Below are 23023 nucleotides of genomic sequence, written 5' to 3' on the forward strand. Positions count from 1 at the left end.
CGGGGAAAGGAATAGGTGCTCAACCTTAGTCCATAGAGGAGAAAGGGCAATGGAGTCCAGTAGCCAAAAAGAAGCTTGGCGCAGTAAAAAGGCCTTTTGATAGGCTGGGACGTCTGGAAAATGAACACCACCTTCTGACGTGGGACGAATGAGTCTGGTAAGGGACATTCTAGGTTTCTTATTATTCCATAAAAAGGAGGATAGAACCGAATTAATTTTCTTAAACAATTTAGCTGGGATGGAAACAGGTATATTAGAAATTGTATAAAGGATGATAGGGGATAACATCATTTTGATAGTGTCAAGGCGACCCGACCAAGACAGGTAAAGAGGGTGCCACCTGGCGGTAAGGTCCGCTATTTTTTGAATGCACTTTGTCATACACAGGGAGACAGTATCTGAAATGGAGGGAGTAATATGTAAACCTAAATACTTAATGTGGGAGGGACTCCAAGTGAAGTTGGAAGCAATGAAGTCAGGTTTAAAAGTGAATTTCGTCAGGGGCAAGATCTCATACTTGTCATGATTGAGCTTATACCCAGAGATTGAGGAATAGTGTTGCACTTCTTCCAGGAAAGCTGGGATGGAGTCAGTGGGATTAGAAATTAAAAGTAAAATGTCATCTGCATAAGCAGCAAGTTTAATGGAAGACTCCGCGGCCTGAAAGCCATGGATATCAGGATTCTGGCGAAGCCTGGACAGGAAGGGCTCTAAGGCGAGATTAAAAAGGAAAGGTGAGAGGGGACAGCCTTGACGAACACCTCTACCAAGGTCAAAATAGGGGGAAATCTGACCATTAGCACAAACTGCAGCACGCGGTTGAGAGTATAACAATGAAACTAAGGAGATAAATTTCGGTCCAAAACCAAACGGCCCAAGGGCATGGAAAAGATATGCCCACTCGACCCTGTCAAATGCCTTTTCGGCATCCAGGGCAATCGCTGCAAGAGAGTGTTGGAGATGGGATGACTTCGACAGTATGTTAAATAAAAGTCTGGTGTTGTCGGTGATGTAACAACCCTTAACAAATCTAGATTGCTCTTCGCCTAATAAATCGGGAAGTAAATGGTCCAACCTTATCGCCAGTGACTTAGCAAAGATTTTATAATCGATGTTAACCAGGGAAATGGGTCTGTAATTTTTGCAATATTTCGTATCTTTCCCAGGCTTAGGTATTAAACAAATATGCGCATCAGAAAAGGTCCCTGAGGAGTTGTCTAGATCAACAAATGTGTGAAGGAGAGAATGTAATTTTGGAATCAGCAGCTTGGAGAAATGGAGATAAAACTCAACGGTTAAACCGTCTGGCCCAGGAGCTTTATTGGGTTTGAGATGCTGAAGTGCAGTAAGCAATTCCTTCTGTGAAATGTCAGTCTCTAGAGAGGAAAGGTCAAGAGGGAAGTGTGCAGGCTTTTGGATAGTAGAAAAGAAATGTGTAAGAGAGTGAGGAGAGGGTGATGTCTCAGAAGTGTATAAGGTCTCTTAGAAGAGGGAAAACTCAGTAAGGATGTCAGCGTCTTTGTGCTGCAAGATATCATTAGTATCATAAATAGATTCAATATTCGGCTTGTTATGCTTGACCTTCAAATAGTTGGCAAGAATTTTCCCAGCTTTGTTTCTACCACCATAGAACTTAGCACTTGACTTTAACAGGTATAAGGAGGCATCTTCTGTGGACTTTTCATTAAATTTCATCTTAGCAGTAACGAGGGCTGTCAGACTATCTTTTGAATGTGAGGTAAAATAGACGTGCTCCAATCTCTTAATGTCAGAAAGGAGATGCTTAGTGAAGTGGCGCGCACTCCTGCGCTTTTTTGTGACATATCCAATGATAAAGTCACGCGCTGCTGTTTAAAGGTATCCCAAATGGTGTGTTTCGGGATGGACGGGGTATCATTAAACAGGAAAAATTCATTAAAAAAGGTAGGCGAAGGAAGCAATACATTTGGGATCCAATAGGAGGGTATTATTAAAACGCCACCTCCTAGGTCCATCGATCTTGGGGATCACATCAACACCAATAACAACAGGAGCATGATCCGAAAGCAAGGTCGGACCAATTTCAGCAGCTGTGAGTGTTTGGGCAAGATTATGAGAAACAAAAATATAATCGATCCGCGACTGGGAACGGTGACAAGGAGAATAAAAAGTAAACTCCCGTAAGATCGGATTACAAAGTCGCCAGGAGTCAACAAGCTTATGCTGGGAGATGGCTTGAGTAAAAAGTTTGTGCGGTTTATTAGGAACATAAGTGGCGTCAGATAAAGGGATCAAGGGGTTGGTTACAATCCCCAGCAAGGATAAAATTGTCATCCATAAATTTGGTGATAAATTGAGAAAACTCAACACAAAAAAGAGGTTCATCGTTAGTGGGACCATAAACATTAAGGAGAGAGATTGGAACACCTCTAAGCGATAGTCTGACATGCGTCCACCTACCATTAGTATCTGAATCTTGGGAAAGGATTGTGAAAGGGAGTGATCTACGACAGAGAATAGCTACACCATTACGTTTACCATCACCCTGCGAATGAAAGACTTCACCCACCCATCCTCTTTTGAGCTTGGCGGATTCTATGTCTGTGAGATGGGTTTCCTGAAGAAATGCGATATCAACATTCAACTTAGCAAGGTGTGATAAAATGCGTTGACGCTTAATTGGGGAATTAATACCCTTAACATTCCACGTTAATACATTTAATGACATATCATAAACAGTAATTAAAAAAAAATATGCAATAAAGTGAGAGAAAGACCCATGAAGAGGAATGAAGAAAGAGGAATGAGATACGTGATAGAAATGAAGAGCGGAGAGAAAAGGAGAAAAGGAATGAACGTGGAAGAATGTGCGGGAAAAAAGGGTGACATAGCAATCAGAGATAAGTTCAGGTAAGGCATATGGAGAGAAAAGAAAATATAAAAGTGAGTACAACCTGGAAAAGATAGATAATGATTCCTGCACAAACAAGAAATGTAAGACATAGGAAGAAAAGCAAGAAGGGTAGGGAATAAAAGAGAACAAAATAAGAGGTTGAAAAAAAAGGAGAACATACCTACAAGGGGAGAAGACGAGAGGGAGTCGGGGAGGGAAGGAACCACAGAGGTAAGGCAACACATCCAAGGTTGGCTGAGCAGGAAGCTAGGAAGACATCATCAGACAGGGAATGATTCCTGTGGAGGCAAAAAGGGGAAACAAGAGAACCGATTACAAAACTACGTCAGAGGCAAACAAGGAACAATCAATAACAACAATAACCATGCAATTCAAGGGGAGAAACAAGTGAGCAAGTAGAACTCAATGGAAGGCAAAACATGACCAAAACACAAACAGCATGAAAGCAGATAAGACATTAATTCAGCCAGGGCGAGACGAGGAAGGCCCAGGTGAGTCCATGGCAGTAGACTTATGTGCATTATGAAGCTCTGTAGTCGTACTGGATCTTCATAGGTAGTCGTCTTGTTATTGTAGGTGAGTTTGAACAGGCAAGGGTGATAGAGGCCATATCTCGCACCCATGGAACGTAGATCGTCTCTCATGCTTAGGAAAGCCTTCCAACGATTTGCAGTTGCCCTTGCGTAATCCTGAGCAAAGAACAGGGAAGAGCCAGACCAAGTTAACTTTGGAGACGCTTTGGCAGCCATGAGAACTTTCAAAAGGTCAGTGTACTCCAGGAAATGGAGAATAACGCCTCTTGGCCGTTGCGCTGTTGAAGTAGAAGAAGAGGGTATACGTCCTAGGCGATGAGCACGTTGGATGTTAAGAATCGTACCCTCTGGAAGAAAGGATTTGAAGAAAGTGATGGAGTCCGAGCCTTCAAGACCTTCCGCCAGTCCATAAATGCGTAGGTTGTTCCTCCTGTTTCTATTTTCCAACTCCTCCACCTGCCTCTGGAGAGTATCTACCTGCGAGGTTAGATGGGAGACTTTGGTACTGGTTTCCTGGAACGAGACAACAGGCTGCTCAACTGAGGAGACTCTTGTTTCAATTTGGGACCAGTTGTCTATAAGAACCTGAAGCTTAACGTTAGTTTCCTCCATAAAAAGATGCAAAGTACCGATTTCTTCCAAGAAAGGGCGAAAAGACCGTATCTCTTCCAGCAAGGTTTCCATAGAGACAGGTGTAGATTGCTTGAGTGGTGAAGGGGGATCTTTCTTCAGTCGTTTGACGTTGGATTTCCCCGATGCATGCTGAGGAGGTTCCATGGCAGTGTCTAAACCGGATGAGGCAGTGGAGTTCTCCAACTTAGAAAAAGCTGAAAATACTGTGAAGTTTTTCACATCTTGTGGTCTTTTAAATGAAGAAGGAGCAAGTACTTCCCATTTTCGGCATTCTGTGTTGGGAGAGCTGCTTAATGAAGTAATCTTCAGTCTTCATTTGGGTTTCGTAAATGAACTATGCCCATTACCTGCCCCCATGCTCTCGACTTTTAATGGTAGGGGTCTATGTTCTACTATTGACTATATATTAATGTCAAATACCCACATGCATAGTCTTCACTCGTTTGGCATTTTAGATAACTCTCTGAGTGATCATTTTCACCTGTGTCTTTCAATTATATTATCATCAAGTAAATCTGTTAGACCTAATAAAAATGACCAGCTGTTAGAAAATATACTCATTGGGAGAACAATGGGTATTCTTTGCTTTGGTCAATGTTAGACCCAGCAGTGCTAGCCAAGAGTGTGGTTGATGAATGTAAATATGCTTTAGAGATATGCTTGAGCGAAACAGCCGCCCTAGACAGTATTTTAGCCTCTTTCCAGCTGATATCTAATGTAATAAGAGAATCCTTGTTTACTCTGAAAAATAGTACGGGTCATTCACATGGATAATTTGACACTAGATGTACTTTAGCATATTCTAATTTAAAAATAAGCTACATAAGACACCTAGAAACTTGATTGGAGTGAGGCAGGCTAGAGGGGACTATAAATGAGCAGTTAGGGATAGAACAATTATTTTGGGAAAGGAGGCCTCTAAGGCATTGCATAAGGCCTCAATACCGAAAGATAGTTCAGCCTTTTGGAAGGTGGTTAAAGTACCTTTTTTGACCAATGAAGCCGGTCCGTCCAATGAAATTTCCATTACCGAAGAACAATGGATTAAATATTTTTCAAAAGTATATAATGGCTAGGAAAATTTTGTCGTGATGGGCAATAATGGTCAAGGGTAACATCTTTTCTCCTTACCTCATTATTCAGACCTGTAGTTTACTTTAGGTGAAGTGAATCTGGAACTTTCTGTAAGTCAGGGCAGTAAGGCCCCAGGTGCAGATGGGGTACCCGTAGACTTATTTAAGTCAAATACCCCTTTGGGGGGGCCAACTATCGTCCAGGTAATTGCTGAGAGCTGCCGAACCCCTTTGTTACCCACTTGGGTGGAATCTACCATTGTGCCAATTTTTAAAAAGGGGGATCAACAGGATCCTGGATGTTACAGGCCTATTTCTTTATTGGATGCCCTAACAAAAACATCAGGTCGAATAATACTAGAACTTCTTCAGGATTGGGCGAAGGAGAATGCGGGCCTATCTGATCTACAATATGGCGTTTGTGCTGGTTTGGGGATGGTAGAACAGAGTTTAAACTTATCAATTTTAGTGTGGAAATACACAAGGGCGAAGAAGGGGAAGCTGTTCTTAGTGTTTGTGGACCTCACAGCCGCTTTTGACTGTGTGATCCACAGCAAACTCTGGTCAATATTAGAAGTTATGGGGGTTGATGTTCAGATAATTTATTTTCGTAAGCGTTTTTACAATGATGCCAAGGCACGTGTACGCTGTGGCTTGAATGGCGAGTGCTCGGCCGCATTTCCAAGAAGGACAGGGGTTAGGCAAGGCTGTGTCCTGGCCCTGTTTCTTTTCAATCTTTACATTAATGGTCTGGGTGAGGCACTCCTGAAAGACAACCAAAGCTTTTCCTCAAGTAGCCGGACGCCCAATACCAGCTCTCTTATACCCGGATGACACGGTATTGATGTCCCGCACATAAGTTGGCCTCCAGAGGGTGTTAGACAGTTTTTCTAACTTTATGAAAGATCTCGGTCAAAGACTGAACTCCTCGAAGACTTTTATTATGCATTGTGGCCATGGTATCTAGAGATCTAAGGACATGTTTGTGGCAGGACAGAAGATTGGGGTGACCAAGAGATTCTCGTACCTGGGAATTCTCTTTGACCAAAATATCACCTGGTTAGCAGCAAAAAAACTGGCACTCTTACTTAAGAAGAACAATCGCCCTTACCAAGTTTGCAAGAAACCTGGAGAGAAGACCACCTGAAGAGCTCATTACAATATACAAAGCAAAGTGTGTCTCCCCTGCGGTGTCATGGTTTGAGGATCTGCTCCCGATTCAACGAGGGAAAAATTATTTTTTAAGATATATTGAATCTGTATTAAATAGTACTTCATCTTACATATGTCAAGCGGAGTTGGGTCTTCCCTTCATTGCACAGGCTCTGGACTAAAGAAGAAGCAAAGTTAAACAGAGACTTTCTTATAGATAGTCTGAAAGTGGAAGGGGTCCTAAAGATCCCATGGATAACATATGTTTGAGACTTTTTACTAGATGTAGGTGGCATAGAATATTTTACCAACCCAAGAACTAGCCAGATGATAACGGGGAAGGAATTAAAAATGAGGGCCTTCTGTTATTGGACACTATTAGAATGTCATCCGGGATTACAAAACCTACTGTCCTGCGCAATCAGCTGATTTTAAATACTTTTAACATTCAACCCTATTTATTTTTTGTACCAGGTGTTTTTGATAGGTTTTTACTAACTAGATTTAGGTTTGTGGTTTTTCACAGATTTGTTACCCTTCTGAAAATGAACGAATGGGTTCAAGACCTTCAAATGTGGCCTTGTGACAACTACTCAGCACAGTCAGATACTTTTTTTGAGATACAGAACCCCACATTGACGAAGGCACGCCATTCATGAGCAGACTGCGGGCGGTCTTGCATCCCGGGTGAGAGCTTTTTCGCATAAGAAAAGCCTTACTGTGCAACGTTATCCTACGTGCAACCACTATGATACTTAGACTTCAAAAAAAGTATCTACAATATAACCCCGGCAAACCGATGTGAGACCGAAATCATATGAAAGTCTCATTGGGCGTCTGCAATGTGAGGTGCGCCAATTGATCATCTAACTCGAGATCCAGTATCGGAGTAATTTAGGAAAGCCCGATAGTAGCAAAATAATGAGATATTCCATATATTGTGGGAATTTTTATTTTTTTAATCCTGATGAAGGTGCTGGCTTGTAAACCAAGTTGCCAAAACCGAAACGCGTCGATGCCCTTGTGAATTGGGATACACTAAGTCATTGGACTGTACAACGTCTCCAACTTAAAGATACCTATACGAATTTGGAGTTTGATTAATTTAAGTCGGACTACAGTATCCCGTTCTATTTTTAATCAAAATGTTTTTATGTTTTATTCCCACTATGTGATTATGACCTGCATGTATTGTAATAGGATATATTGATTATTCCTTTCATTGTGGTTTTTTTAATGTCATAATAAATTGTGTAAATTTTTATAATTTCTAACTATTTTGACATCATCTTCGTTGTTGCTCAAATTGAAAGTTTGAATTGATTAGTGTGTGGTAAAGTTGCAAGTTTTTTTGCCTGCTTATGATCTGTCCAAAGGGACTTTATATTTGACATACAGTCTTTTGGAACCCTACCCCTTTGGTTGTTGGGGTCCCTCTCTTTGATTAGAGACAACCCAAGAACTACCCAGATGATAACGAGGAAGGAATTAAAAATTAGGGCCTTCTGTTAATTGGACACTATTAAAATGTCATCCGAGATTACAAAACCTACTGTCCAGCACAAACAGCTGATTTTAACTACTTTTAACATTCAACCCTATTTACATTGTGTACCAGGTGTTTTTTGCTAACTAGATTTAGGTTTGTGGTTTTTCACAGATTTGTTACCCTTCCGAAAATGAACGAATGGGCTCAAGACCTTCAAATGTGGCCTGTGACAACTACTCAGCACAGTCTACGATACATGTTGTTTTCTTTTGCAGGTTTTAGACTCATGTAAGGAAAATGTGTATACTACCAGTTTTAAAATCTTTGGAGCTTCGTCAATGTCGACCTGCTCTCCTTGCATAACAACATTTGGATAATGAGCACAGTGTTTTTAGGATTGTACTTTTTTAAATCGAGCATTGAGTCAATGGAAATGCATATCTTTTTAATCAATTTTTATTGGAAATTGGAACTAGATAATTCTATTATGCTTAAATTTTATTATGAATCATGGACAATATTTTTTAATTGTATGATATTTTTCACTTAGGACATGATTGATTTGTTCATTTTTATGTGCTTGTATGATTGTTTGATATAGCAATCAAATAAAGCTTTCTTTGACTTGACTGGACTTGGCTTTAACATGCTTACAGTGCTTTGTGTCAGATGATAGTTCATTGGAGAAAGGGTGGAGACACTTATTTATTTGATGGTAGACTAGGTTATATGTGAATAATGGTCTTAAGAAGTCAGTCTTTTCGTAACATAATGCAAGCACTTTGATTGCAGGGACTTAATTTAATCAGAAAGGCTGTACGATCCTCCTATGCATTCTCCTATTGATTTATTTTCTCAGCAGGCAATAACAAACTGCATGTCTAATGAGCCTTTATGACAGAACTGCAATGAATTCATAGAGAACAATAACCAAGAAACAACAAGTAAATCCATGGACATTCTTGACTGCAAACAACCAGCCCCCTTTCCTTGCTGCTTGTATTCAAGGTAAGTATCTTTCAAATTCTGTTTGAGTGGGTGGGTGTCTGAATAGTGGTATGAGTGAGTGACTGGATGTGCAAGTGGCTGAATGGGTGAGTGAGTTCCTGTTTGAGTGGGTGCTTGGTTAAGTGAGTTGGTGTGTACATGGCTGTACTGGAGAGTGAGTGTCTGTGTGAATGGCTGTATGGGTGAGTGATTGGATGTGTGAGTGCTTGAATGGTTGTGTGAATGGGTATGTAAGTGATTGTGTGGGTGTGTGAGTGCTTGTATGGGTGAGTGAGTGGCTGTGTTGAGAGGTTGTATGGGTGAGTGAGTGTATGAGTGACTGTATTAATGTGTGAATGGTTGGGTGTGTGGCTGTAGGAGTTAGAGTGGATGTGTGAGTGGCTCTATGGACGATTGAGTGAGTATGTGAGTACTGGTATGGGTCTGTCATCAGTGAGGTCATTTGAGATGTCAAGAGTGATGTCATCAATAATGTCACTGACCATGTAATGAATGATGTAATATGTGAGCTCATAAGCAGCGCATTGCTGGAGTTTCAGTTATAGTTAGCTCAGGTAATTATAACTGCTGAATTTCTATGGGTTAGTATGATTGAAATCTGAGCCTAACTACAATGTCCCTGTAACGTTTGTTTTGTTCAGTTAATTCTTATGGCTTTTTAACTAGTTTTCACGTTTGCAGAGTGATGGAGAAAGGGGCCAGGGCCTCTGACCAGTTCTTAGGACTCACTTTGTGTCGGACTTACTGGAGGTAACAGGAGGGCTTCTTGGCCCCCGAGGACCCTCTGCATCCAAGAAGACTTCATCTCCCAGCTAGTAGTGCACCTGGAGGTGCATTTTCAGAGTGATGCAGAAAGAGGGCATCAGACCAGCTCACAGAAGTCCCTCTGTGCGGGACTTACTGGTGGTAACAGGAGGGGTTCTTTGCCCCAGGACCAGAGCTAAGTTTACAGCGCTAGAAAAAAGAGACAAACCATAACAATAAACATCACCAGCGGCTGAACTCGGTGATGCTCATTCTCAAAGAACATGATAAGGCCACTTTTCCGTACACAGTCACCCTAGTCTGACAGACCGTCACTGTCCAGGAAAATGAAGCAGAGAAAAACATGTGGACATACGTGAATGGTGGGGAAATCTGCTGCAATGTGTAGTAGTAGAGAGGGATAACCCACTGGGTGACCACAAGATAGTAGTTCCTGGTGGTCATGGGAGTACATTGTTCATACTTTCTGTCCACTTGCCCTTGTTTCATTTTCCTAGAATCCCGCTCGCGGTACATTTGGGTACAGCTGAACTTGTGAGTGAGGTGGGTTACCTCAGTGCCATCTACGAAGACATACACGACATCCAGTGTGGACGGCAGCTATGGTAGAAGTAATTCACAAGCCAGGGAAGAGGTAAGGGAATTTCCCTGCTTACAGCAGGGCCCAATGAGCAATTACAATGCCACTGGCAGTAGCTCCTTGCAGTGAGTCTGCGGTGTGGTCTTTCTCCTTCGGCTCACTTCAGAGATTGCCATTGACACCCGCACTTTTGCAATGTGGCTTGGGCCAAACTGGCATGCTTTTAAAATATGCATGCCTATGGGTCTGTGAGCGTACATCAGGTGTGCTTGTAAGTGCCACTTCGGGTGTGTTTCTTTGTGTTAGTGTATACTTGTGTTTAAAGGGAGTAGGGTGTTTCTCTGTAACTGTGCTTGTGTATCTTTCTACTTCTGAGGATGCCTGTCTTTGTGTGCCCATCTGTGTTAATGCTTGTGTGTATCTTGGTGTGCATGCACATCTTTAAATATGTGGCTCCCTATCTCTTTATCAATTTCCAAGCAAAACTTAAAGGCTAGGTAGTTGGTTAGGCAGTTTTAAATCCATGTGGGGAGTTGAGTGCTTTACTAAGGCCCTTTTCTTTTTTTTTACATCCACTGTGACTCCAGCTGAAAACACTCATTAAAAATGTGTTTTTTACCCCTGCGGTAAAGTCGTAGGGGCCATGGTATTTCAAACCTGCCCCTTCTCTTATTTTTAACGTTTTATAGGGGACTCGGCTCAAGCCAAGTCCCAAGATGACTGCCAACACTTCCTGGTTTGAAGTTATAGTTATAGTTCGGCTGACATTTCACTCATATAAAAACAGAAAAATACAGCAGCTTTATTTGGCTGAGCTAATTATAACTTGTGCCCCATAATGCACTGCTTATGACTTCACATATGACATCACTCACGACAAGGTCAGTGACATCAATAATGACGTATCAAATCACATCACTGATTATGTCTCAACTGACATCACTGACGACATCACTCATGATGTCATCGAGAGAATCTCTGACGCACCCATTCACACCCCAACATAATCTTTCATACACCCACTCCAACTTCCACACTAGCATTCTCCAAACCATTGACATAACCATACCCGTACTTACACACCCACTTACTGATTCATAGGGCTGCCCACACATCCACTCAGCCACACATACACCAGCTCACTCACTTAAACAACCTCTGATATATCCACTCATACATGCTCTATATCTGGTGTTTGGATTTTTAGAAATAATTAATTGTGACTTTAAATTGAGAGGAGGTTCCGTTTTAGAGCAGAACGTAGAGGAGCTCATTTTTAGGAACTATCTGCACACTCCTTTTAATTTTTATTTTTGAGATCTAGCAAATAAAAAAGAAAATATGGACAATTTAATTTGTAGCAGATAACTAAATCATACATGTCAACAAGTTCATATACAGACATAAAAAAATCACATCCCAATCACATACTATATCAACCTTTTCTAAATAACATAAAAAAGTATATATCAACTCACCCAGGCTTTGCCATATTTTTTCAAATCTATTTAAAGACTCCTGGGCAGATTTCTGTTGCCTGACGCATCGCTGCAAATCGGCAGAGATGCACCAGGGAAGATACGGCACGCAAGTTTATCCTTGCGCCACCCATGATGTTTGCACCTGAAGCATGCAGAGGCTGTCAATTGATGCATCTTGTGCATTGTTGTAGAGCATCTATCTGCTGAAAAGGGCATTCTCCTGTATTTAGCAGCATGTATAGCTTTGGAGCTCAAGTTGATTCTGTTACCTCCTATTGGCATTATCAATTTTACAGCCCATCAAAGTTATACTTTATTTGAAAAAGTCCGATATTACCCCTGGATAATTTTTGAGTTTGGTGTTCTGTACCAGTTCCTTATATCTGTTAGCTTTGAAATAAAATAAGCTTTACTGATACTATCTGCTAGCACCTGTACACCTGTTGTATATCCTGTACAGAAGTGTTTGATTTGGATAAAACTAAAAATGAAAGTGGAACTAATATTAGGATACATACTCAGTAACCAATACGATTGGATATGTTTATTATTCTGGTAAAAATCACTTACCCTCCGAAATCCAAAGTTGGCACAGCGACTAAGAGTTTTGTTCCCTAGGGAAAGCCCTAATGGAATGCATTCAGCCAGTTTTAACTGTGAATGAAACTGGGGGGCTTAATATTCTTCCCAGATCCAATTTAATCTATTCATATTGACCCAAGGGGTCTTATATATAGATCTCTTAGGTAGCCTCGGGATTTTTAAGTAAAAAGCTTATCTTCCAATATGTTTAGCATGTTATTTTAAATTGCAGTCATACAAGACGTTATATGCAGATCTTGACAGCCTGTCCATAAATGCTGCCTGATAATAAGATTTTATTCTAGAAAGTACCATCCCTCCCTCATCCAGATTCAACTGAATGGCCTGAAGTGTAAGCCTTACCCTTGCCAAATAAAATGCCTTATTACAGCATCAAAGTTAATCATGATATTTGCGAACAAAAATTGAAATAACAGTAAGATATTCATTTTAATCAGGTATACCTGGTATATTGTTTGTCATTGGAAGACCCTAGCATTGGTCGAGCAATTTAAGGATTAGCTTTAGTGCAGAGCTTTAGATGAGTGAAAAAAAGATGTTGTCAAATGTAGGGGTAGCGTAAAACCTAAATATCTGATTGGACTAGTTTGCGAATGATGGCTTTTAATTATTACTTACAAAGTAGTCCCTGACAAGGGAAATACAGCAGAAAAGCCATGAATAAATGCCCAAACTCAGTGCGATATTAAAGCTGTCCAGCCAGACATGGTATTTTAATAATGTTTCAAATCACCGAAACAAGAATAAAATGGGACACAGTCCTGCGTCCAACACAACATATATACCAAAAAACCTAAAACAGAAATTAACAGAAATTCACAAAAGGCTCAGGCAAGACAAAAAAATTGCTTGTAAATTATATATAGAAATGCAGCAAGCAAACAATAAGTGGTGACACCGTTACACATCAATAATTGGTTCAATTGCATTTACTGTGTGTATAAGGTAGACGACGTTTCTATTGCCTAAAAACTTGTTCTCAGGCATTTAAACGTTACCTTGCGTCCTGATGATGATGCCAATATTGTTTTCAGGGGATCGAAATGTCGGCAACCTTATAACTAAGGTCCTAGTGATCCGGGCCATGATGGTCTCCCTCCGATCTGTTGCCATTGTTGGGATGCTAATACCATTGAGCCATCTTTTTATTGTCTCAACGGTGGGGCTATATGACTCCGAACATAACTTTGTGTAATGACCGCCAGAGGCCTGTTACCTGAGGTTGAATTACTACTCTGCTTATATCTGAATCAAAATATTTTTTATGGAGTTATTATTTTTGCGCCTAATTGACAAGGCCAAATATGTCCCCATGTGTTCACTGTGCTCGTATCTATTTTTTGAGATATGTGTTGTGATTGAATACTTCTACTAACATAAAATATTCTTGTAGATTATGTCTCGCCCAAGAGATTTCTCCTTTGGTTACTGGAGCCGAAATGAAATTAAATGTCATGGTTGCCTGATTTAACACTGACTGCAACTGTTAGCATTCTCCTTTTCAAACTGTTTTGCTGTGCTTGAAGAGCTACAACGTTACCCCTGAAAAACTCTTTCAGTGCCCCCATACCAAGAAATCAGATGCTGTGTCAAATTGTGCCCTAAAAAATCTTCCAAGGCTTTTATCATCTGTATTACTGAGCTTTCATTAGTTAGTAGCAACTTATCAAACTCCCATCTGGGCCTTTCTTTCTATTAAGCTTTTAGGCAGAGTTATAATGAAATTATAAAATGGTCTGAGAATGCATTGACTATTATTTCTGATTGGCCGTGACAGAGATTATGATGAGTTGGGAAAAAATAGATTTGTGAAGCTGAATTGAATCTTTTTAAGAAGCAAGTGTAATGTCTCTCTTTTGGATGGCCGATGCGCAATGGGTTTACTAAGGTCAAATTTTGCTCTAATAGTCGCAACATCTTGATGGATTTAGGTTTATTCTGATGTATGTTAATACAAGATGAATAGATAGAGGTATCTGGAAGTAAATTGAAATCATCCCCTTTTACCAGAAAGCCTGGTGCCTCTTTTGAGATATTATATACAGCCTCCAGGGCCTGGGAAAAATCCTCTCTAGGACCATAATAGCTTGCCAAATGTATTAATTGGTTTTGCACCTTGGATTTCTCCCAGTCCCATCTCGCACCCGGATCACTGATTACCTTTAATATTTGACTTTTTTTGTGTTTAAAATTTTTATTTAAGTTTCAGGAACAAGAAACAAAAAATAAAATAATAACAATAAGGTATAAGCACTTATAAATATATAGACATAATACAGATTATAAGTAAGCAAATAATATACAAATGCAATATGTGCATAACACGGGAGAGAAAAGGAAAGGAAAAGAAAACAAAAAAGAAGGTAAAGATATAAGAGAAAAGAAAAAGAGAAAAAGAGAAAAAGTGAGAGAAAAAGTCTAAAATCATAGGTGAGAAGAGCGAGGAAAAAAATAAGAGCGAGTGTAAGGGACCATGTGTAGAGAGATAAGTCGTAAAAGGTAGCTAAAGAAGATCAGATTGAATTTTTTGAGAAATAGAGATAGAGGAAACATTAGCAATTCTATGCTCATCACAAATAAAATTCCACCAAGTTAATGAAGAAAAGTTATAATTATCTTTCCAGGATGATAAGATAACTTTGAAGGCTAATGCAATTAAAAAAAGGTCAAGTAACATTGAGATAGAGGAGGAGTCATCAACATCAGGTGAAGAAGGACCTAGAAAAACATTTTGTAGTGATAATGTAAGGTCACATTGAAAAACATTCATGCACATAGCCCACACAGATTTCCAAAATGATAAACAGGTGAACAATCATAAAGTTGATATCTCAATGTGCCAATATCATTAGAACAAGACCAGCATAATGGAGAAGAGGATGGAATACAAACAGGAGTGAAAACAGCCCTATTGTAAATAAAGTACAAAGATTGGGTTATACGTGCAGCAGCAGAAACTTTAAATAGCTTAGACCACAATTTGTCCCAAGTCGTAATAGAAAAAGAAATGGACAGGTCAATTTCCCACGCAATTTCAATAGGGGATTTAGGTCTTTCGGTAACATGTGATAACAATAACTTATAAACAAGAGCAGCTTTAGGTCTGTGTGTTGGAAATAAACTATATAATGGAGTGGGTGGGTTAAGAGATGGTGTATTAGTTGGAAGGTCAAAATAGGCTAATTGAGATTGTAAATCATTAGAAAGTACTGTATATTCATTGATGTAAGAGTCGGGTAACTGAAATTGTACTTGTAGGTCAAGAAAAGGAATAACAGAGTTTTGGTTAATTAATTGGTGTACAAAAACAATTCTCTTCTCCTTCTAGTATTTGTAATAGAAGGATTTACCTTTATATTTGAGAAATTTTTTTATACCAGACTGTAGAGGATGCAAAACATTGAAGTGGAGTTTAACCAGTGGAAAATGTGTTGTACAATAAACTCTGAGAATATTTTAAAATGGGGTTAGTGAACATGAAATTACTATTGGACATTTGTATTACGTTCTGAAAGGAAAAGTCTTTTAGTATTGAGCGTTCAAAAACAATCCATCTAGGAATCGGGATATCAGCAAAATCATAGGCTAAAACAAAGGATTGTTTAATGAAAATGGCTGAGTGGTAAGCTTTAAAATTTAGAAAACGTACTCCACCTTCAGTTTTGGGACGAATAAGTCTTGCAAGAGCAATTTGTGGATGTTTCTTAGTCCATAACATTTTTATTCAGATGGAGTTAATTTGAGAGAAATAAGAGATGGGGATCCGAATAGGTAACATGGATATGGTATATAGGACATGTGGTACAATCATCATTTTTATAGTATCTAACCTGCCCCACCAGGAGAGATAAAGGGGAGTCCAAGTAAGAAGGAGGGGTTGGATTTTAGTAATTGATGCGTTAAATGTATATCTAATTGTAGTAGACAAAGAGGCAGAAAACCAAATACCAATATATTTAATTTTTGTGGGACACCATGCAAAATTAGTAACATTAAACATAAATTGGTAACATAAGAAGTTTAGCGGTAAAACTTCGGTCTTAGAGAGCTTTAATTTATAACCAGAAATACTGCAGTATAACCTAACCTCATCCATAAAGGGTGGGAGGGAGGTAATGGGGTTTGACAGGTAAATTAATATATCATCTGCATATGCTGATATTTTGGTTCTATGGAATTATAAGTGAACCCAGTAATATATGAATTAACACGGATGCATTCAAGGAATCATTCAAGGCATAAAACAAATAATAGAGGAGGCAGGGGACCGCCCTGGCGTGTACCTCTAGACAAAGAAAAAAATCTGGAAAAATTATAATTTACAAAAATACTGGCCCCTGGACAAGAAAATAATAATTTAATATATGAAATGAATGTAGATCCAAAACCAAACCACTGGACAGTTCTGAACATATATTGCCAATTATTACGATCAAAAGCCTTTTCGGCATCCATAGACAGTGCTGAAATAGGAGATTTGAATTTTTTCCCATATGAAATAATATTTGCAAACATTCGAGCATTATCCAATGCTAATCTGCCCTTCACAAACCCAACTTGGTCAGTTTTACCAATAAAGAAATAATATTTTCAAGACAGGATGCAAGAATCTTGGCAAATATTTTACAATCATAATTTATTAAAGATATAGGGTGGAAATCTTTACAGCGTGAATGATCTTTACCAGGTGTAGAAATTATAATAATTAAGTTGTCCATAAAGGAACTAGATGCTCTAGCATCAGCAATAAAGGAATTAAAAAGTGTCACAAGTCTGGGGACAAAAATGGAGGTAAAAGTAGCATAAAATTCAACATAAAGACCATCAGGTCCTGGTGCTTTTGATTTCTTCAAGGATTTAATAGCGTTAGTTATTTCTTGAGCCATAACTTATTTCTCTGATGCGTTAAATTCATCGAGTAGAGAAGGGGGAGAGGGAAGGCCTGAAAAAAAGTTATCAAAATTATGATTAGATGGATTTGTGTCATCAGAATAAAGAGATCGATAATATTCATAAAAAAGGTTGCAATATCTTCATCCGATGACACCACAGTTTTAGTGGATTCATTTAAGATGGGCCCAATGCTTTTACATTCAGATTTAATTTTGAAATAATTAGCTAACATCTAACCCACTTTATTTTGACCACCATGATATTTGGATTTAATTTTAAGAAGAATGTTATATTGTTGCAAGTTTGTTGAGTTCAGATTTGACCGTAATCAATTCATGAAGAGTCCAGGACGATTTGGAAGTAAAATAAGTATGTTTCAATAATTTAAGTTGTTGTACTTGAACATAATTATTCCTCTAGGTTTGGAAGTATGAGGTTGCAATCAAACAAGTCTATGGGGACGTTGGATATTTAATGCAGGCTCTGGCTGAAGGTCCAAAAGTTCTGACAAGAATTTCTTTAGAAAAAGAAGCATATCTGGATCTTCAAGATTTTCTGGCAGACCATAAAGATGTAAGTTATCACATCTATTTCGATTTTCAAGGTCCTCTGTATGAAGCTTTAAGCGATGGATATCCTGTTCCAAAGATGGAATTTTAGTAGAAACATTGTGAAAATCACTGATACGTTGCTCCATATCTAACAACTTACCCTCCATACTAATCCATCTATCCTCTATTTGTTGAAGCTTCTCATTAGTTGTAGTCATAAAAGACTTAAGACCTCTAACTTCATCCAAGATAATATCAAGAACAGGGTTTTGAGAGGACAGAATGGGTGACGTAGGGTCAGTTTTGGCTCTGTTGGGTTTGGTACCCGTTGAGGAGGCTCTTAGATAGGTTGAGGTTTCACTTGCCATCTTGAAAGGATGAGGTGGGCGAGAAGTGATTCTGCCCATATGCCCAATATAAATACTTCAAAAAATGAATAGGTCTCCAATGAAAAAATAGATCAAAAGGATAACGTCACCCTCCTGACAGCAATCGGCTAATCGCTATATTAAGTAATAAAACAAAAGCGATAAGGCAAGTATTGAAGTACTGGGTTTTCTCGGAACCAATACTAATACAAAAACCCAGCGGTGTCAGGGCAACACCCAAAGACCCCGGATTCCCCTGTCTTGGCAAACAGAGACACGGGATACTTCTTGATGACGTCAAAGACCAAAGTTTAATGGTTGCAACCAGGGACAGAGGTCTACGAAGTACACACGGGTAGTTCGAAAGAGACTGCACCATCCCAATGAACGAAACTCTGTCTTTTATGCCGAAAATTACGCTTCTGGCAACATCACAATTTACATTCGGTGCATACAAAACTAACCAATGAGCAAGTAGCATTTCAAAAAGTAGCGAATCACGACAGTCAAAGTTAATCCCACTTTCCGTTGTCCAGCCCACCACAAACGATCGTACATATGCTATTTTCCTGTTCGATCAGGCCGGACAAACCCATCATAAAACCTTCAACCCAGATCAATGAACATGTCGTAAAAGAAAGGCAGAAACAGATGGAAAGGAGATAGAGGAGTGGGAACGGTGGGCCATAAAATCAAGGCACGTCCTGCTCTTTGATCTTTATCAGTGTAGCTGCTAACCAAGGAACTGGCTCAGCAGGATTCGCCCCAGGCAAGGAGTCAGTTTGGCCAGGTCAACCAAAAGCCAGCTAAGGCCTACGTGTCAAGGACTCGTTCGGCCACAATCATAGAGCCTATGTTAGGGCAACCATACAAGATGGCTGCCGTTTTACAAAATGGAACCCGAGGGTTCAAACTAAATCCTTAAATGCAGAGTGTTCTCCTATATCGATTCATACGAAAACACTCAGACACGTTAAACTCGTCATTTGCGGTCTGCTGACACCAAGATCGTCCATTTCCGACAATCTTTATAAATCGGGTATCGGAACAATCGAACCCAATTCGGAACCACGGAACCACAGACCCTCCTTTTGCCCTATCATAGGCAATAAACCCAAATCCATTTTAATCTGAATATGGATCTACAATCATCAGGTCATCGATATGCTTCTGTAGCATCATCTTATTGCTATGGATCTCTCTTCGGACAGGCTTCCGTACGCACGTTGTAGCACAAAGGCCACAAAGAGCCGGAGCGCACTGCACACAAAGACAGAACACAAACAGAATCGCCAAAACCATTCCAATGACCATCAAAATCTTCTAACCCCAAGTGGAAATCAATCCCCATAACCATCCCATCAGAGACCAATCCCCTTTGTCCAGGTGGACAGAATCGGAGATTTTATGCAATTTGGAAATGGCCTGGAAGACTGACGGAGCATTATCCGGAATAAAAACGCAGCAGCTCGATTAAATCAATCTACAAACTCCCCCTCTATCTGCTAGAATAATGTCCAGGGCAACTCTATTTTGAAGTGTCATAAGTCTATCTGACTGAAGCTCAGCAGTCAAGTTACCAAGGGCACCGGCAGTCTCAACAATAGTGGACTCAACCACTCTCGTAAGCTGACGAATATTCCTACTGTTAGCCATCGGTCCCCAAAACGGCAGAAAACCCTTGAAGAAATCACCCAATTCTTGTCCTGCAGTGTCTTCTTGACTAAAGACACCTCTCGTAATCCTCATCTTGTGATAATCAGCCGCAGCTGTAAAAGTGGGGGGTAACAGAAAGGAAACAAAACATGTGCCCGAAAAGTCATGGGGCAACCATGTATATGCTTTGTCGTAGCAGACAAAATAAGTACCCTTGGCAGCTAAGAACGCTGGGGAAGACTGAGACGGAAACACGTAAGTCTCAGTGCAGACGCTCTTCCCTAACTGAGCTTTCGGATTCTTACCGTTGCCCTGTAGACAATAGTAACCCTTGTGAGGCACTATCCAGATCGGTAGAGGACATTTCGCACGCTGGTTAATACTCAGACTTACTCCATATCCACTTACGCTCCAACCACTATATGGTTGTCTCTCGTCTTGTGGAATAGTCTCTACTGCATTAGTCCCTTGAATCATATCGACTATGCCTCTAGCTATAGGACTATTCTTTGGATTATCTCTTGGTGAGCGTAAGGGGTCAACACTGTCAGCATATATGAACATGGTTCTCTAAGCTCGCATCGAACCATTTAGACTAAAGGGCAAAACCAAATAAGGATTTCCTTTATCAGCTGTATGAGGCATTAAACCACAAATCCAGTAGTTCGTTGTATTAATCACTAACTGGTGCTGATGTAAAAGCTGTATGAAGGAATTATTAGCGAACTCCTTACGTCTAACTACCTCATATTCAGGCAAAGGGTGAAAAGAATGAGAGGAAATAGTAGGTGAAGGTGTAGATTGCACAGTGGAATTAGACGTCTCTTTAAAAACAAATGCTACATACCCAATTATAAGAATTACGATACTCAGTAGTAAAAGTATGCACGGTATCAAAAAACATTTCTTCAACATTATTTTACAAATACGTTCTCTAAAAGTCGGTGTCTGCCCAGGTCTCTCCATCTCAAAGAAATCCATCCTAAACTAAAGTTGCTGCCCGCGGTGGTTGGTTGATTCTGCTTGAGAGGCCTCCGCTAAACCCAGGAAGACGGCCTCGGACTAACGGAACCCAAGACCTAGTGTCTCAGGCTTGCACTCCCAAGACTGGTAGCAACCGCGACCCTAGCAGCAAGAACCGGATGGCAGTTCAGAAAAACAAAAATACGTAGATCCTTGGTGGAGAGTTAACCTGCAAACATTAAGAAAAAATCAACTTTATTCACTTTATTTGTCCTTAATTCTCGATCTCAAATTGTATCTGTCTCTTCCAGGTAGTTATTGATCGGTAAACAACAGCTGAGGATCGGTAGTGTCCAACCGTTTCGCAGGAGGTATTGCTTCTTGCAAAAGCCGATCACTTTCCAGTTCTGAATTAGTACCAATCAGACGAGCATCACCGAACGTGACGAAATTCGGGACAGTCTCAGTTTCTCTATCTGTAAGACCATCTTGAACCCACTTATCGTATGGTAAAGGTAGGGGTGCCTTCTTCGTATGACACCCATGTATCCAGTGTTTTTTCCCACGAACTCGCACCGCAGATCTCGTTGACAAGAGGACCTGATAAGGTCCAGTCCAGCGGGGCTGAGTATTCTTCGTTCTCTGGAAGTTCCTAATGAACACCCAGGAACCAGGTTCAATCACGTGTCCCGGATCGTCTGTAGCTTGTGGAAGAGAATCGTGAACCTGTTGGCGTAAAACACTAATTTTAGTTGTCAGTTCACGCAAGTAATCAAGCAAAACAGGGTACTCAAGGTCGCTAAATTTCGATGGTCTTGGTACGCCCCAAATATTTGCCGGGCGACCAAACACAACCTCATACGGACTCAAACCCATTCGCGAGTGCACCGTCATTCAGGTGGACAAAAGTGCTAAAGGCAAAGCGTCTGGCCATTGTAAACCAGTGCTCTCTTGAATCTTGGCCAACTTTAGCTTCAAAGTGCCATTATAACACTCAACTAAACCAGCTGATTGGGGGTGATTTACAGCATGAAATTTCTGCCTAATCCCAAGACCTTCACACACTCTCTTCATCACTCGTCCCACAAACTCACTTCCATTATCACTCCAAATAATTCTCGGAAAACCAAACCTAGGAAAGAATTCCTTTATCAAAACTTAGGCAGTGGACAAGGCAGTATTGTCCTTAAGGGGGTAAGCTTCTACCCATCTAGAAAAAGAGCAAACAACCACCAACACATACTTTAAGTTGTTGCATCTTTCCATATGGATAAAATCTAGCTGCAATGCCTCAAACGGATACGTAGGAGGAGCAAAATGACCAGCTGGTGTTGGAGTTCCCTTACCAGGATTATGCATCAAACACAACATGCAATTCTTAACCAAGTTCTCTGCACATTTGGGTATTCCTGCATTCTGCCAAACCGGAGCCAACAACTTACAAATCCCTTTCACGCTAATATGCGCTAATCCATGTGCCATTGTAACAACTGGAAGCACATACGCATTCGGTAGCAACCATCTTCGATGTTCGGACAAATCAGTCCAACAACCACTCGCATCCAATCTACCCTTATTCTCTCTCCATTCATCCAACTCTTTCTCCGAAGCACTCTGAATAATCTTCACACTCTCAATGGTGTCTTCGCACATGCCTACTTCTGGAACCCATCTTGCTGGACCCACAACATACATTCGACTCGTTACATTTCTAGCAGTTTCTTTCGCAACCTCATCCGCAAACGCATTACCACGACCAACATCATCTGTAATTTTCTTATGGGCGCTACACTTCACAATCGCTATTTGCAAAGGTAGCATAAGAGATTCAAGAAGCTCATTCACCAGTTGCCCATGCTGGATTTTCGTCCCATGCGATGTAAAAAATCCACGTTCATGCCACAATCGTCCAAAACTATGGACCACTCCAAACGCATACTGACTATCGGTATACACATTCACTCTTTTCCCTTTTGCTAACACACGTGCTCTCGTAAGTGCTATTAACTCTGCCGCTTGAGCAGAATTATGAGGAATTCGAGCCGCCTCGACAACTGTATGTAAAGTCGTCACGGCATATGCTGCAGTAGTATCACCATTTGGTAATTTAAAACACGAGCCGTCAACCCACAAGGCATCATTGCAATCAGGGAGAGGAGTATCTTTCAGATCAATCCTCCCTTTGGTCTCATCTTCTGTTCTCAAAAAACAGTTGTGTTGCTCTTCACTATCATCGTCTGTCTCATGCGAAATTGGCAACAACGTAGCCGGATTAAGGGTATTGCACCTCTTGATGTGCACATGACTTGCCAACAACATAAGCTCATACCCTGACAACCGAGCACTAGTCAAGTGCTGTGTCTTCGTCCGATTCAACAAGGT

The sequence above is a fragment of the Lissotriton vulgaris genome, chromosome 6, assembly GCF_964263255.1.
Source record: "Lissotriton vulgaris chromosome 6, aLisVul1.2, whole genome shotgun sequence".
Taxonomy (NCBI): Eukaryota; Metazoa; Chordata; class Amphibia; order Caudata; family Salamandridae; genus Lissotriton; species Lissotriton vulgaris.